Below are 17538 nucleotides of genomic sequence, written 5' to 3'. Positions count from 1 at the left end.
AATTGTTGGGGTTTAATGAACTGACTTATGAGGTTATTCTTACCGGGCAGGATTTTGACAGACAACAAAATGCAAGAGTGGTGTGGGTTTTCCTAACAATTTTAAAGGAAGTAATATGGGATGTGTGGAATCTATTAGTTTTTAAAAAAACTGATGTATTGCCAAATGATGCTGTCAAGCTTCTTTTATCTAGGCTTTTTATTGTGTATTTATATGACAAGAAGAGACTAGGTGAGGATAAAGCGGAGCAGGTATGGCACTTCTCTGTATGGAATGTTTTAGTATGAAATGTATATGATGGTATAATAGGTGTACTGTATATGCATATATGTATGCAAATAAAGGTACATGCCCAGATGATGAAGTTTACTCTAGAAATAACTTTTATACAAGTGATAAGACAAGCTGATCTTATAGAGTAAATTGACTGATGGGAAAAAAGAAAAAAAAAAAAAAAAAAATCTGTTCTTATCAGTTTAATATCTGATACGTCCCCTATTTGGGGACCATATATTAAATGGATTTTTGGAACAGGGAGATGGAAGAAGAGCTTGCTCTGTCCACTCCACGCATTGACCCGTTATTGCAGTATCTCCGGGACCAGTGCACTCCTTCTCTGATCCAGTTTCTAAAAACAGATTGAATTGAAATCAGCGCAAGTTGTCTTTTAACCCTTTATGTGAATTGATTTCAGGGTCAAAGAAGCACTTTTCTCAGGCCAAGTGTAGCATTTTGTTTGATTTCTCCTGGCCAATTGCAACAGTTTCTGTGCCTTGCCTGGCCTTGCTTTCACCTATGTCTGTCAAACATTGCATTGCATTCAATATGCAATCAATCAATCAATCAATCAATCAATTTGTCTTTACTGGTTGCTGCAACAGGTGTGTTAAGATATAGGCCTCTATTAGGCCTTTCTTACAGTGTTGCAAATATACTGTGTCGGCTACCAAACTAGGCCCCTGCTGTCTGTCAGCCCTTGCTATTTAAATTGAAGTATCCAATGAGTAGTTCTGCCATACATACTGCATTTCTGACCGCAGGAATTCTTTTTTGAAACATTGTCTCCCTCTTGTGGACCACCGGCTTTTCAATGCGTTGTATTCTATGCATTTTTAAAAGAAAAAAATAAGTAAAAATGGTGCCTGTGCTGATCTTGAATAGGCTTGTCTTGTCCATCTACACCTGTGTGTGTGAGCATTCTAATGCTTTTCACCAACCAGGTGCGCTGCCTGCAGTAGATAGAATCTTAGCACTGAACATTCATGTGCTGTCACAATGGGGCTGGCTGGAGGGTGTGGTCAAAGTAGGCGGAGTTATGCAGATTCAAAACGCGTCGTGCACAGCTTGAACAAACACACACAGACAGACAGACAGACAGACACACACACTCTCTGTCTGTCTCTCACACACAGACACACATACACAGCAGAACTGTCATTGACAGCAGAACTGTCATTGAGAAGGCCTCCAGAGTTTCTGAAAATGTCCTCCCTGCGGCAATCTTTTGCTCTGTCTCCACAATGGGTATTGGTGGTAGGCCTTGGTGCGGCCCACGGGGCACAGCGGGTTCAGGATCGCTTCTCGGCCTCATGGCTGCGATCAATCAGTCTAACTGAGAGATTGTAGTCAGGTCGGGTGCTTTCGGTACCCTCTCTCTCGGCCTGGGGGGATCGCTCCTCTTCGGAGGGGCTTCACCCCCCTGCTGCTATAGGGAGAGAGGATTAGTCCGGAGCAACGAGTTGCGATCGCCTTAAAAGGGCGCTAGCCTTTTTTTGTGTGTTTACAGCTGGAGTTCTTTTTCGGAAGGATGCCGGCTGCACTTACCTTTGCATCGGGAGAACCCCGGATGAGGAACACGGTCCGTATCGAGGTCTTGGAGAGATACAGGAAGGAGAAAGAAATCCGCTACGTTTGCAACACCATCCTTCTTGGGATCCTGGAGTTCGGCAGAGAGGACATCTTCTGTTTTCAGGACAATGAGCAGAAAGGTACTTATACTATTACCTTTAGGAGCCATGGTTGTTGTCAGCAGTTGGTCCAAAAGGTGAATGACAACATCTGTGCTGATGAACTGGAGGGCCTGGTCTTCTCCCTGCTTTTCGTCCAAGAGGAGGTACAAATGATTGTTTTCTTTCCAAATCCTTTTGTTGAAGTATTGGACATTTTAACCTGTTTGCGTCGCTATTGCGATGAAGTAACCTTTCAAGGGAATGTTAAAAACGCCGTTGGTTTCTGGTGTGGCAAGCGGAAATTCCTGGTGCGGCTGAAGAAAAATCCTGAGGGCTTTGGAGGAACAGAGCATCCCTCCTCTACCATCACCATTGGGAAGAGCCGTGGCTACTTATTCTACACAGGTATGCCTATGTATTGCAGGAACTGTGGCAAGATGGGGCATACCCAAGGTAATTGTGTGGAAAGAAGGGCATTCCGCTGCAATAATTGTGGCCAACTCGGACACTTAATGAAGGATTGCCCTCAAAAGAAGGCTTGTAACCTATGCGGGGAGGATGGACATATGTTCCGAGGATGCCCACATAGGACCAAAGTCCGTACGTATGCAGAGGCGGCTGAGAGACCCGTGCCAAGGCAGGAACCAGCTATTGTCCCGGTCCATGCTGTGCTGAATATCCCGGAGACCGGAGTAAGGCCTGAGCCAAGTCCCACTGTTCCTACAGCAGGGGAGGCGGCTGAGAAGGCCAAGGGCGCAGAGGAGAAGGTGGGGACGGAGCAGGAGTGTGGTGGCCCTCAGGGAGGCCCTCCTGTGTCGAAGTCCCGGAAAAAGGGCGGAGGGCGGACCACCCAGAGACTGGAGCAGGGGGACTCTCCCGTTGGGGAGGTAACCCTTGTGTCGAAGGTCTCGAATGAGGCTGGTGTGTTGGAGCAGAGCGCCCCCACTATGTTGGCGGTGGGGGGCACTGTGGCGAAGACCCCAGTCTTTCCCAGGGACTCGAGCCAGCAGACCACAGTTTTTTCTCCTACAGGTGATGGTGTGGATACGGTCATCGTGTCAGATCTGGAGGTCCCCCAGGAAGTAAGAGGCCATGTAGCTATCACAGAGGACGACTGCACGAGTGAGCTGCCTGAGCCGTCTGGAAAGAAGCTGCGGGGGGATACTCTTCTGGAGGCCAATCCAGAGTCTCCGGATGTGTGTTTTCCCAGCGGAGACATGTGGCTGAACACGGACTCTTCTGGGTATCCATTACCTGGTTCCTCGGATCCCCAGAACATTGACTCTCTTCCTTCACTGCCAGAAGTGATTGATGAGTTCATGGAAACCATTGAGGATAGCTCTCCTCTCCCATGACATAAATGCCATCCATGAGGTGTCTCTCACTTAATGTGAGATCTCTAAAGAGCCCTGTCCGCAGGGCTGCTCTTTTTGATTTTTTTGAAACATTAGACTTTGACATATGTTTTTTACAAGAGTGTGGTCTGCAGCATGGAATCCGGTATAACGAGATAAAAAAGGACTGGAAACTAGGGCCCTCTGTATGGTCGGGCTCAAACGAGAACAAGTCTGCTGGTGTGGGTCTGCTCTGCCGAGGTAATAACATCATCATTTCCTCTGTTACTGAGATTGTACCTGGCAGAGCTATCCTAGTACATTTGTGTTTTAATAATTTTAATTTCCGTGTCATTAATGTGTACGCTCCACCAGATAAACAGGAGCATATACGATTGTTTGAAATTTTACCGGTTTTCTGTGTAGGGTCATCTCCTCTCTTAATAGCCGGGGATTTTAATTGCCTGAATGTGAATGAGCGCCGAGGAGGGGGTGACCCAATCCGTAAGATAGATAAGTCGTGTTTTTTACTAAATAGCTTGCAGACTGATTTTAAGTTATGCGATGCCTGGAGGTCGCTTTCGCCGACGGACCCAGGATTTACATGGTCCGGTCGGGGAGTGGCTTCCAGGATCGATTTTATGTTTTTATCTGAGGATTTTAGCCCTGTACAATTTGTTTTAATGCCTAATTTATTCTCTGATCATAAAATTTTAAGCTTAAAGATAGAGTATCAAGGAGAGCTGAGGATAAATAGAGGTTTATGGCGCCTGGGAGTCCATTTGCTGGAAGACCCTCAGGTGAGGTCAGACTTCTGTAACGCCTACCAGGAATGGAGACAGCTAAGGCCTCCATATATTAAAATCCTATCCTGGTGGGAAGTGATCAAAGATAAAATAAGGTTTTTTTTTTATCAGGGCTGGAAAGAGGAAGGCGCGGCTGAAAAAGCAGATTTATGTAAATTTAAATATGAGACTGCAAACTCTCCATAAATTTAAAGAGATAGGACTAGAGGTGGAAGATGATATTGCAAGCCTAAAAACTGAAATACAATTGTGCCTAGATCAAAAAGGTAAAGAAATAATTTTTAATTCCAAAGTGAAACATTTAGAAGAAGGTGAGAAGTGTACACGTTTCTTTTTTAAAAAAGTGATGGAGAAAAAGGAGACGATCACCTGTCTTGATGGAGAAACAACTGTGGAAGGTATGAAGAAGGTGGCTTTTAATTTTTATAGAGACCTTTTTAGTAAAAAAAGTGTAAATAATGTGTTTTTACAAGATGCTCTTAATATCCTGGATTTTAAGTTAAGTTCTGTAGACCAGGGGTTTTTAATAGATGATGTCAGCATGGAAGAACTTTTCAGTGTTTTTAAAAGTTTTTCAAAAGGGAAAGCCCCAGGAGCAGATGGTCTACCTGTTGAATTTTATTTGACTTTTTGGGATGTTTTAAAGGAGGATCTTTTAGCACTTTTTAAAGAGGTTTTTATGTGTTCAGAGCTGCCGAAGTCATGGAGGAGGGGGATAGTGTCCTTAATTTATAAGAAAAAGGGCGCTCGCGATGACCTCAGGAATTGGAGGCCTATCACCCTCCTCAACATGGATTATAAAGTTTTAGCCAAAATTATTGCTTGTCGTTTTAAAACTGTTATTAATAAACTGATACAACCCGAACAAGTATGTGGAGTACCAGGGAGGAATATTGCTGAGATTTTAAATGTGATTAGAGATGTAATATGGTACTCTAGGGATAGAAGTCAGAGCCTGGCCCTGTTGGCGCTGGACTTTGAAAAGGCGTTTGACAGGGTCTCGCATGAGTATCTTTTTAAAGTTTTAAAGCAAATGGCGATCCCCGACATGTTTTTATCTCGTATTATGATTTTATATAATAATGTGTTTTCTCAAATTTCTGTCAATGGTTTTTTAACAGATTTTATCCCGTTGGAATCCGGAGTGAAGCAGGGGTGTCCATTATCCCCAATTCTTTTTATTTGTGCTATGGAACCCCTGCTGTGTATGATCCGGAGAGACAAAGTGGTCCGAGGGGTTCCTATTCCGGGTGGAGGAGGGGCCCAAGTCAAAGTATTTGCCTACATGGATGATGTTACTGCCATCTGTACAGATCCTGCTTCACTCCGGAGAGTGGTAATGTGCACCAATTTTTTTAGTCAGGCTTCAGGTTTTAAAATGAATTTTAATAAAACTGAATGTTTGATTTTGGGTTCCTGGAATACAAATGACCTACCAGCAGTAAAATTGAAGCACGACAATGTTAAAATCTTGGGAATTGTATTTGACGCTAAAAATGAAGGACACGTGAGCTGGGAGGAGGTGCAGCATAAAATAGTGAAAAAACTCTCCTTCTGGAATTTGAGAAGCTTGTCAATTGAGGGAAAAATTTTAATCATTAAATCTGTTTTGTTGCCAATGATGCTTTATATTGCCATGGTATATCCTCCTTCTGAGTTGATGCTAAAAAAACTAACTCGATGTATCTTTATGTTCATTTGGGGATCAAAAATGGAAAAGCTGAGGCGAACGGAGATGTATAAAAAACAACAAAATGGAGGAAAAGATGTCCCTGACTTGCATCTGTATTTGTATGTACATTTCTTTTGTTTTTGTTTTAAAGTTTTTAACACTAATTCTACTTTTAGTCTGTTTTTAAAATATACTTGTGGTTTTATTTTTAAAAAATGGTTCAGACCATGTTTATCAGCACCCATTTTATTATGCCCGCCCAAGCATTTTATTGTTTTAGAAAAGGTGATAAGGACTCATAAATTAAAGGACTTGGATGCCGATCTCCTTCTGGACAGAAGAAAATTGATGGTTCATCTGAGAAGAGAAGAAGGAGTGTCCCCTGTGAGCAACTTCTCATGGAGTAGATCCAAGCGTGTGTGGAGGAACGTCTTCGGAAAATTCTTGGCCAACATTCACAACATTCATGCTATCCATCTTCATGGCATGAGGCAATATCGGCCACCACATCATTTCCTCCTGATGAACCGTGCAAACGGGGAAACGCGTCGGGGTGACGTCAGCACACGCTAAGTGATCTTTTGTCTCTCTTAGTATCATATCTTGGTCTACCATTCCGGTGTCTATTGTCTGTTTATACTATTGGCTGTATCCAGGACGGACAAAGAACTGAGATGTTTATCGTTGGACTCAATTATTTAATATGACATGGGTCGCTATTGAGCGAAGTGCTGCATTTCTATTGTTATTACCATCCTAAGTGGGGGTGTTTGCTATTGTATGTTGGGGTTATTTTTTGCACTATCTTTTCACCACTGCCCTCCACTATTTTGTTTTCCCACCTTTAATGGTAGGGATTCGTTAGGGAAGTGAGGGACAGCCTACGTCTGAGTGGGGGCGCCAAATAATCGTATCTTAGGGTGCCAACCTCCACAGCTAGGCAGAGGTGAGCAGTAGGTTTTATTGTAGTACCTCAACAGGTTACCTATTGGTGGTATCTTATCGTGGTTATTTAACCAAGGTTTGTTTTTTTTTTTTTGGGTTAGGGTTTTATATATGTCATCATTAAAAGCTAAGTTTTAAGGGGATTCTATGTTCAACACTGGCCTTTTATAAACCCCATTCATTTTGTCTTGATTTTTTTCCAACATTCACAAAGACCTTGCATGGATGGCTGCCCACCAGTGCCTCCCAACCAGAGACTTCCAGCATAGGAGAGGCCTGGCGGCGCGGGCAAAGTGCCCAAGAGACTCTTGCCGAGAGGATGAGACTGTTTTACACCTTTTTTGGAACTGCTGTTTTGCACAAGAACTTTGGGGGAGATTTGGGATACTTTTAAAATGGGTTTGTGGTCTTAAAGATTTTAGCTATGAGTATGTTTTATATGGACTTTTTAATTGCCCCACTACACACCAGTTCAAAATATGCTGGTGTATAATAAACTGTGCCAAAAATGCAATCTGGAAAGTGAGAAACATTCTACTTTTTAACCGTGATTTTATTTCTGTTAATGATTGTATTAAATTGGCTTTTAGTGAAATGTTTATTTATTTTTTAAAGGATGTTAAAGATGTGGGGAAGAAAGAAGCGAATCGTAGATGGTGTTTTTATATGTGGAATACTGTTTTATATTAAGTTGTTTCATGTTGTTGTATTTTATTATTGTAATTTTTTATGTTTCTTTTGCACAAAAGGTTTCAATTTTTCTTGTTCTATGTCTTATGACTAAATAAAATTTTGTTGAAACCTTATCTGTTCTTATCAGTTTAATATCTGATACGTCCCCTATTTGGGGACCATATATTAAATGGATTTTTGGAACAGGGAGATGGAAGAAGAGCTTGCTCTGTCCACTCCACGCATTGACCCGTTATTGCAGTATCTCCGGGACCAGTGCACTCCTTCTCTGATCCAGTTTCTAAAAACAGATTGAATTGAAATCAGCGCAAGTTGTCTTTTAACCCTTTATGTGAATTGATTTCAGGGTCAAAGAAGCACTTTTCTCAGGCCAAGTGTAGCATTTTGTTTGATTTCTCCTGGCCAATTGCAACATTTTCTGTGCCTTGCCTGGCCTTGCTTTCACCTATGTCTGTCAAACATTGCATTGCATTCAATATGCAATCAATCAATCAATCAATCAATTTGTCTTTACTGGTTGCTGCAACAGGTGTGTTAAGATATAGGCCTCTATTAGGCCTTTCTTACAGTGTTGCAAATATACTGTGTCGGCTACCAAACTAGGCCCCTGCGGTCTGTCAGCACTTGCTATTTAAATTGAAGTATCCAATGAGTAGTTCTGCCATACATACTGCATTTCTGACCGCAGGAATTCTTTTTTGAAACATTGTCTCCCTCTTGTGGACCACCGGCTTTTCAATGCGTTGTATTATATGCATTTTTAAAAGAAAAAAATAAGTAAAAATGGTGCCTGTGCTGATCTTGAATAGGCTTGTCTTGTCCATCTACACCTGTGTGTGTGAGCATTCTAATGCTTTTCACCAACCAGGTGCGCTGCCTGCAGTAGATAGAATCTTAGCACGGAACATTCATGTGCTGTCACAATGGGGCTGGCTGGAGGGTGTGGTCAAAGTAGGCGGAGTTATGCAGATTCAAAACGCGTCGTGCACAGCTTGAACAAACACTCACACACAGACAGACAGACAGACAGACACTCACTCTCCGTCTCTCACACACAGACACACATACACAGCAGAACTGTCATTGACAGCAGAACTGTCATTGAGAAGGCCTCCAGAGTTTCTGAAAATGTCCTCCCTGCGGCAATCTTTTGCTCTGTCTCCACAATGGGTATTGGTGGTAGGCCTTGGTGCGGCCCACGGGGCACAGCGGGTTCAGGATCGCTTCTCGGCCTTTTGGCTAAGATCATGTGTCTTGCTAAGGGTCCTTGAGTGCTGTTCCTTGGCCTTCCGGCATCGCCATTTATTTGGCTTAAGCCGGTTGCTGCTTTAGGGGAATAGCGAGGAGGAACGAGGAGGCGATCACCATGGGCGTTACTATACGCTATGCCGGAACCGAGGATAATCGGGTTCGCAATGCTTTCCGCATTGACGTGGATGCTGCCGTGAGAGAACGCTATAGCCTTTCCTATATGGTGCATGAAGTTATTTTCAAGACTTTGGAGGTAACAAGAGAAAGCATCATTTGCCTGCAAGACTCTGCCAAGGTAGGAAGATATGTTTTGGTCCTTAATTCCAGGAATGCCTGCTGCAATATGTTTAAGAAGCTGGGAGAGCAGGTTAAGAACCCAAGTCTGGATGGTTTGACCTTTACAGTCCTATATACTAAAGGTGATGTTCCCCTGGTTGTCTTTATGTACAACCCCTTTGTGCCTGAGTATGATATTGCTGCCTTTCTCAGAAAGCATTGTGACTATGTGCAATACAGTCATAAAGTTATGAACAGTGAGAACTTATGGACTGGCAAGCATAAATATTTTGTCAGGTTTGGGGAAAGTCCATCAGAGGCAGGAGGAGTCCATCTCCCTCCCCTAAGCTTCTCTATCGGAAGAGATAGGGGTATCCTCTTTTTTCCAGATTCTCCAGTGTTTTGCAGGAAATGTAAGAAGTATGGCCATTTGCAAGAGACCTGCACTGCTATGTCTAGGTGCTCAAAGTGTAATCAATGTGGCCATTTTGCTAAGGACTGCACAAACCCTATTGTCTGCAATGGCTGTGGGGTAAAAGGACATGCTTTCAAGGCTTGCCCTAGCCGCATGAATGAAAACAGGGCGAGGCTTTTTTCAGAGGTGTTGACTGGTGCACCTGAAGCCAGAGATGTGGTATCTGAAGCCTCTCTCACGGTTCAAGAGAAAGCAAGTGGTCAATGTGTGGATGTGAGCCCAGTGGTGTCTCGGGCTGAAAAAGCCTTGGCTGCATCTTTAGAATTGGACGACATGCTTGCTGCTGAAATGGATGTCTCTTCTTACCAGGATGGTTTTCTTGAGATTGTTTGTGGAGAGGGTGACGCCGATCTGCAAACTCCAGGTGGCCCGATTAGTAGCTGGGGTGGTGGCGGAGAGATAATGGAGGAAGAGAAAGCTGGAGGACAAGGGGACTTCACTGAAGCAGTAGTGAGGTCCTCTGAAGAATCTGTCGAATCAGACGCTTCTCAGCATAAGAGAGCTCGTTTGTCAGCATGTACTTCTGTTATTGTACAGAGTCCTGTAAGTGAGAGGGAGTATCCTACGGGTCTTACCTCTCCTGTGTCAGTACCTTACCTGGAGGAAGATGTTGAAATATCCCACTCAAGTGACAGCTCTTTGGGAGGAGAAGAAGGATGAAGAGTGATGTTTTTTTCTTTGGGGACTGAGTGCCAATTTAAAAGGTGTCTTCTGAATCCACCGTGGGAGTTGTCTCCCTAAATGTCAGGCTCTTAAAATCAAGAGTCAGAAGAGCCTCAGTCTTGGACTTTTTGCATAATCTGTCTGTTGACATTTTGTGTTTACAGGAGTGTGGTATTGAGGAGGCCCTTTGTGGCAGTGATTGGCCATATGGTCAACACGTTTGGTCTGGTTCTAGAGGGAACAAAAATGATGGGGTGGGGATATTATTAGGTAGTCAGAATTTTAGTTTTGAAAGTTATAAAGTGGTGGAGGTGGGTCGTTGTATTTCAGCGGTGGTGTGTGGGATGGGATTGAGAGTTAAAATTATAAATGTTTATGCTTCTACAGGGAGGGAAGAAAGGTTAAGTTTATTAGAAAAATTATGTTTGGAATTGCCTGGTAGAATCCCTGTGATATTAACAGGAGATTTTAATTGCTCAACTGAAGGGAAAGTTGATACTTCAGGTAAAGGATTGTTTAATATTATTTCTGATTTTTCTCTCCTGGATGCTGCAGAGGTGGTTTTGGGGAAACCGGCACCACCAACCTATAAAGCAGATAGGGGTGGGATAACGTCTAGAATAGACAGAATGTTTTTTTCTAAAAATATGATTTGTGTTAATTTTTCTCAGTTTCCCGTTCCGTTTTCGGACCATGAGTGTCTGAAAGGAGATTTTATGGTGAATTTAAGGCGTATGTATGGGAGAGGTGTGTGGAAGCTAAATGTTAGTTTGCTCGATGATGAGAGAGTGGTGAGTGATTTTCAGAAAAAATATAATTGGTGTAGGTCACGTAAAAATAACTTTAGAAATGTGTTGGTGTGGTGGGATTGGATGAAGTTTGAGTTGAGAAAATTTTTTCGCAGGTGGGGCTATAAAAAAGCTGCCATTTTAAGGAACCAGTATAAAGATTTGATGAAGAGAGTTGACTGGTTGGAGAAAATGAGAATGTGTGGTGTGAATGTGGATGATCTGTTAAGAAGTGCTAAAGAGGATCTGAAAAAGGCCTTGGAGAAAAAAGGTAAGGAAATTATTTTCAGGTCAAAAGTGGTCCATCTGGATAAAGATGAGAAATGTTCTAGATATTTTTTCAAAAAAGTATGTGGTAAGAGAGAAGGAATGGATGAGATTTTAGATGGGACTGGTGTTTGTGTTAGTGGTGAGAAAGTGATGGAGGAAGTGATGACGTTCTACGCTACGTTGTTTGGTGAGAAAAGGGTTGATGAAAGATTGAAAGAGGATGTGCTTAATGCTTTGGATAGCAGAGTGGATGTTGATGATTGTGATGTTTTGTGTGAGGATATGATTGTGGATGAAGTTAAGAAAGCTGTGTTTAGTGCAAAAAAGAATGTGACACCTGGGAAAGATGGTTTGTCTGTGGAGTTATATGTCAAAATGTGGGATGTGATGGGTATGGATTTGGTGGAAGTTTGTCAGTATATGTGGGAGAATGGAGTGTTGGCAGAGTCAATGAAGGATGGGGTAGTGGTCTTAATTTTCAAGAAGGGTGATAAAAAATGTTTGAGTAACTGGAGACCTATTACTCTTCTGAACGCCGATTACAAGGTGTTCAGTAAAATTTTGGCTAATCGGATGCGTGAGGTTATTAGGAAAGTGGTTGGTATGGACCAAGTATGTGCTGTGCCAGGGAGAAGCATAACGGACAATCTATGTCTTTTGAGGGATGTGTTGTGGGATTGCAAAGTGAGAAAGCAAAAGTGTATGGTGATGGCGGTGGATTTTGAAAAAGCATTTGACCGTGTGTCACATGTGTTTATGTTGGATGTGTTACGCAGAATGGGTTTTCCAGTGACGTTTGTGAATGCTGTGAGTGGGTTATATGGTGGGGTGGTGAGTAGTTTTTTGGTGAATGGTTTTTTGAGTGGGAAGGTAAGTATTAAGTCAGGTGTGAGGCAAGGTTGCCCCATGTCACCGGTGTTGTTTGTATGTGTGATTGAGCCTTTACTATGTATGATTCGGAATGAGAAAGTGGTTCGTGGATTGTTAGTGCCAGGGAGTGGTGGGATGACTTTGAAAGTTTTAGGATATATGGATGATATAGTGGTGGTGAGTGAGAGTGTTGCTTTTATGGGGCGGGCAAAATTGTTGTTAGATTTTTTTTGTGGTGCTTCTGCGTTTCGTGTGAACTGGAATAAAAGTATGTTTAAATGCTTTGGTGATAGTGGGGTTAGAATGGAAGGAGTGGCTGCTGTGGAGGGTCCAATTAAAGTGCTAGGGGTTCTTTTTAATGATGATTTGAAGGGATATGAGAGTTGGGATGAGTGTGGAGAGCGGATAGTGAGGAAAATGAATTTTTGGAAACTGCGCACTTTGTCTTTGACAGGAAAGGTGCTTATTATTAAGTCTGTTATTCTCCCTATTTTACTTTATGTTTCCTGTGTTTTTCCATTGCCTTACAGGAAAATTAAACAAGTGGAGAGACTTATTTTTGTGTTTTTCTGGGGTAGTAGAATGGAAAAGTTAAAAAGGGAGTTTTTGTTTAAGCAATATAAGTATGGGGGACTAAGGTTCCCAAATATTGAGTTTTTTTTAATGCTGCATTATATCAAAGCTACAGTGGTTTTGATTGGGAAAAATAATAAAGGTGCGTTTATGTGTAAGTATTTGGCAGGATGGATGTTGTACGGGTTGAAATGGGTAAAGCGAGATAGGAATGTTCCTGTTGCGTTTAAGTGTCCTGAATGGTACGTTTTGATTGAAAAATTTATCAGGAAAAATGATTTGCTAGCGGTTGCAATGAAGGATTTTAGAGTGGTTAAGAAAGTGATGGAGCGAATGAGTGTGAATGAGTGTGAATGTGATATAGTGGGACTGCGTGCTATGGAAGTGGCAAAGGTGTGGAAAAAGTTAAGTTTCCAGGGTGTGTCCAATAGACAGCGGGATGTAGTCTGGATGGGTTTGCACAATATTCTGCCGGTTAGAGATGTCCAGAAAAAGAGAGATCTTATAAGATCTGCTGTGTGTCCAAGAGATGGGTGTGGTGCGAATGAAACAGTGAGACATCTTATGTGGGATTGTAATTTTGCGTATGATGTATGGAAAGGAGTGGGTGGACTCTGCAAAGGGATTGCAGGAGTGAAATTTATGAATTGGAGAGTTGCAATGTTTGGGTTTGGTGCTAGTCGTCGAGTTTTGGAAAGGATGATGTGGCTTATCATGGCATGTGTGCAGGAGAGTTTGTGGGATGCTAGAAATTTGTGGGTGTTCAAAAGGAAAGATATGTCAGTTAATGATTGTATTAGGTTAGTGTTGGCAAGGCTATATGTAATTTACTTATGGGATACTAAAGGTGGTGGTGCTGGAGGTATAGATTCAGAAGGAGTGTGGAAATACCTTAAGTGGCATGACTTGGTTAAGTTTCAGTGAGGCAACTTTTTGGGGTTATTTTGGTAGAGTCTTTGATGGTGTTTTCTTTGGTCCTTTTGTATGGAATGTACTTTTTGTGTTTTTTTCTGATATATTCACGAATAAAATAACCACGATGATGTTTTAATGAGCGACAGTCTATGTTATGACTGACTAAGTTTTGTCTACTGTCTGCTCCAAAATAAACCTGAGTGGTTTTAAAAAAAAAAAAAAAAATCTTTTGAAAAGGTGGCCTGACCCCACCACCCTAGTAAATTGATACATTAATACACACTGGGATAGTGCACTTGCTAGTACGCCAGGTGGCTCGTATAGTCATCTGGTGGAAAGCATGGCCCCCAGGATCGAAGTCATTGGGCTGAGTAAGTGTGAGGGCTTATGGTGCAATGTGCCCCAGGAGTGGTGACCCTGGTGGGAGTCTGAGCTTGCTTGGAGTGGAACCCGGGGAAGTCTTAGATTCCGTAGCACGCCGCACCTAGCCTTTCATACTTTCTTTAGCAACCCCTCCTATTCCTGGCCTTCTGGCCAGAATGGGAAATTTTTACAAACCCGGTCGAAGGTCCGGTCAGCTTTGGGCTGAGAAACCAACACGAAACAGGGCTCCTAGCTCCACCAGAGTGGCAGTCTGGTTGGGCGCTGGGAGCACGACAATGGCTCTCCCCCGGCTTCGGCTAGGGAGAGCATCGAAGATCCCTGACCCTCGCTGGGCCTTCTGGCTTGGAGGGACGGGGATGATTTATTGGGGACCCTCTCCTCCGGGAAGGGTCCACATGAATCCTCGCCTTGTGCTCTGTTTTTGTGTGACTTCGGTCACATTTTTCAGAGCCTTGGAAAGATGCTTCACAATAAAAAAATCTGTTCCTATCAGTTTAATATCTGATACGTCCCCTATTTGGGGACCATATATTAAATGGATTTTTGGAACAGGGAGATGGAAGAAGAGCTTGCTCTGTCCACTCCACGCATTGACCCGTTATTGCAGTATCTCCGGGACCAGTGCACTCCTTCTCTGATCCAGTTTCTAAAAACAGATTGAATTGAAATCAGCGCAAGTTGTCTTTTAACCCTTTATGTGAATTGATTTCAGGGTCAAAGAAGCACTTTTCTCAGGCCAAGTGTAGCATTTTGTTTGATTTCTCCTGGCCAATTGCAACATTTTCTGTGCCTTGCCTGGCCTTGCTTTCACCTATGTCTGTCAAACATTGCATTGCATTCAATATGCAATCAATCAATCAATCAATCAATCAATTTGTCTTTACTGGTTGCTGCAACAGGTGTGTTAAGATATAGGCCTCTATTAGGCCTTTCTTACAGTGTTGCAAATATACTGTGTCGGCTACCAAACTAGGCCCCTGCTGTCTGTCAGCACTTGCTATTTAAATTGAAGTATCCAATGAGTAGTTCTGCCATACATACTGCATTTCTGACCGCAGGAATTCTTTTTTGAAACATTGTCTCCCTCTTGTGGACCACCGGCTTTTCAACGCGTTGTATTATATGCATTTTTAAAAGAAAAAAATAAGCAAAAATGGTGCCTGTGCTGATCTTGAATGGGCTTGCCTTGTCCATCTACACCTGTGTGTGTGAGCATTCTAATACTTTTCACCAACCAGGTGCGCTGCCTGCAGTAGATAGAATCTTAGCACGGAACATTCATGTGCTGTCACAATGGGGCTGGCTGGAGGGTGTGGTCAAAGTAGGCGGAGTTATGCAGATTCAAAACGCGTCGTGCACAGCTTGAACAAACACTCACACACAGACAGACAGACAGACACACACACTCACTCTCCGTCTCTCACACACAGACACACATACACAGCAGAACTGTCATTGACAGCAGAACTGTCATTGAGAAGGCCTCCAGAGTTTCTGAAAATGTCCTCCCTGCGGCAATCTTTTGCTCTGTCTCCACAATGGGTATTGGTGGTAGGCCTTGGTGCGGCCCACGGGGCACAGCGGGTTCAGGATCGCTTCTCGGCCTTTTGGCTAAGATCAAGTGTAGTGGCTTGATTGTTGCTGCACTTGGTCTGGCCTGAGGTGCCCAGGCTACCCGACTCCTTGGCCTGGGGGGATCGTTGCATGTAACAGTGTGGCTTCACCCCCCTGCTGCTATTGGGGAGTTGGCTTAGTCCCTGGGCAACGAGGAGCGATCAACCTACCTGCAATTTTTTCCTGTGGGTGAGGTTTTGCTGGAGTTCTTGGAGGAGAAGATGGAAGAGCAGAGGTCGTATGATGTGCCGCCCTATGCAAGGGTGAAGAATGGTGTCCGTTTTTTGTTTGAAGATCCAGGAAAGAGAGGAATTGGATTATCTTTTTTGGTGGAGAAAATTTTTTTTGGCCTTTTAGGTGTGCAGAAGGAGGATGTCCTGTCTATGCTGGAGTTTCCAAAGCGAGGTTTTTTTGATGTTTTTTTTTGTTCTGAAGATAAATACTCTGATTTTTGGAGAAGAGTGGACCTGGTAAAAGGTGATCCTATTTTGGAGGGTGTGAGGATAGTGCCACACTTTCCCAGAAGGGAGAGACTGGTAATTATAAGGATGTACAGTCCCATGGTACCAGAGGAGGAGATTCTTTATTTTTTGTCTCGTTTTTTTGATGAAGTATCCGCAGTGGGGAAGATTTTTAATGATTATGGATTTTGGACAACAAAATGGAAGTTTGTGGTGAAGATCAGAGTAAGGCCAGATGGAGAGATGATCCTTCCACCTAGTCGGTTTAAGATTGGTTTTGTGAACGGTGATATGTTTTTTTCAGGAATGCCTGATTTTTGCAGGAATTGCAAGCAGTACGGTCACTGTAAAGATGAATGTTCTTTATTATGGTGTTCCAGATGTGAGAAGAGAGGTCATACACAAGAAGGTTGTAAGAATAAGAAATTATGTAACCTGTGTGGAAAAGATGATCATATATATGAACATTGTCCAGAGAGGAAAAAGGGTAAGAGAAAGAATAGTAAAGCTGGGAGTCCTGGTGTGGATCTTCGGGCTAAAGACACTGCGGTGAAAAAGAAAAAAATTGTGGAAGACAATTCTGAAAGTGTTGAGGTTTCTATTGAGAAAATGGACGAGGAGTCTTTGCAGGGAAAGAAGGAAAAAGAAGAAATGGCAAAAAAAGAAGAACTTGAAAGGAAAAAGGAAGAAGAGCGGAAGAAGGACTTAGTGGAGTATGAAAATAGGTTGAGATATGGGAAAGCTAACCCTTTGCCAAGAGATATGATACCTAGAGAGGAGTTGAGAACAATTGTCTATATGGATTATGAGAAAGAAACAGAAAATGAGGAGGCTATTTGTCAGCAGAGATTGATTAAAGTGGTTGAAGAGCTGAAGAAAATAGACGATCTAAAAGTGTTGCGTATAAAGGTGTGGAATCATTTGGCACGTGACAACAGGAGATTTATAGAGACATATAAAGTTCCGCCATGGTTGGCAGAAATAGTAAAGAAAAAATGGACTGGTAGTTTCTTGGAAGAGAAGCTGCTGAATTGGTTGGGTGTATATGGTGTTATGGGTGGTATGCTTATTGCAGGATAAATAATAATTATTTTGATGCACGATGATGGATTCTAGGGTCTAATATTGAGTTTCTTGGACTTAATATTTTGGATCATAGTTCTTAATCTTAAGCATTATGAATCTGAGTGCAAAAAGAAAAAAAAATCTGTTCTTATCAGTTTAATATCTGATACGTCCCCTATTTGGGGACCATATATTAAATGGATTAATGGAACAGGGAGATGGAAGAAGAGCTTGCTCTGTCCACTCCACGCATTGACCCGTTATTGCAGTATCTCCGGGACCAGTGCACTCCTTCTCTGATCCAGTTTCTAAAAACAGATTGAATTGAAATCAGCGCAAGTTGTCTTTTAACCCTTTATGTGAATTGATTTCAGGGTCAAAGAAGCACTTTTCTCAGGCCAAGTGTAGCATTTTGTTTGATTTCTCCTGGCCAATTGCAACATTTTCTGCGCCTTGCCTGGCCTTGCTTTCACCTATGTCTGTCAAACATTGCATTGCATTCAATATGCAATCAATCAATCAATCAATCAATCA

General features: G+C 42.6%; 1 non-coding gene and 3 pseudogenes across 1 annotated transcript; all 4 read left to right on the top strand.

Moving 5' to 3' along the window:
- Positions 1–408: 408 nt before the first annotated feature.
- Positions 409–614, top strand: LOC143770674 (U2 spliceosomal RNA; annotated as a pseudogene).
- A 6850-nt stretch (positions 615–7464) lies between these two features.
- LOC143771272 (U2 spliceosomal RNA) lies at positions 7465–7665 on the top strand (annotated as a pseudogene).
- A 6645-nt stretch (positions 7666–14310) lies between these two features.
- On the top strand, positions 14311–14496 carry LOC143770677 (U2 spliceosomal RNA). Its single transcript, XR_013214696.1, has one exon. It is a non-coding gene; the product is annotated as a U2 spliceosomal RNA (small nuclear RNA).
- Positions 14497–17094: 2598 nt separating this feature from the next.
- LOC143770706 (U2 spliceosomal RNA) lies at positions 17095–17298 on the top strand (annotated as a pseudogene).
- The last annotated feature ends 240 nt before the right edge of the window (positions 17299–17538 follow it).

Source organism: Ranitomeya variabilis, chromosome 4, assembly GCF_051348905.1.
Source record: "Ranitomeya variabilis isolate aRanVar5 chromosome 4, aRanVar5.hap1, whole genome shotgun sequence".
Classification (NCBI taxonomy): domain Eukaryota; kingdom Metazoa; phylum Chordata; class Amphibia; order Anura; family Dendrobatidae; genus Ranitomeya; species Ranitomeya variabilis.
The sequence above is the reverse complement of the archived record's forward strand: the minus strand, read 5'-3'. Positions and strand labels throughout refer to the sequence as shown.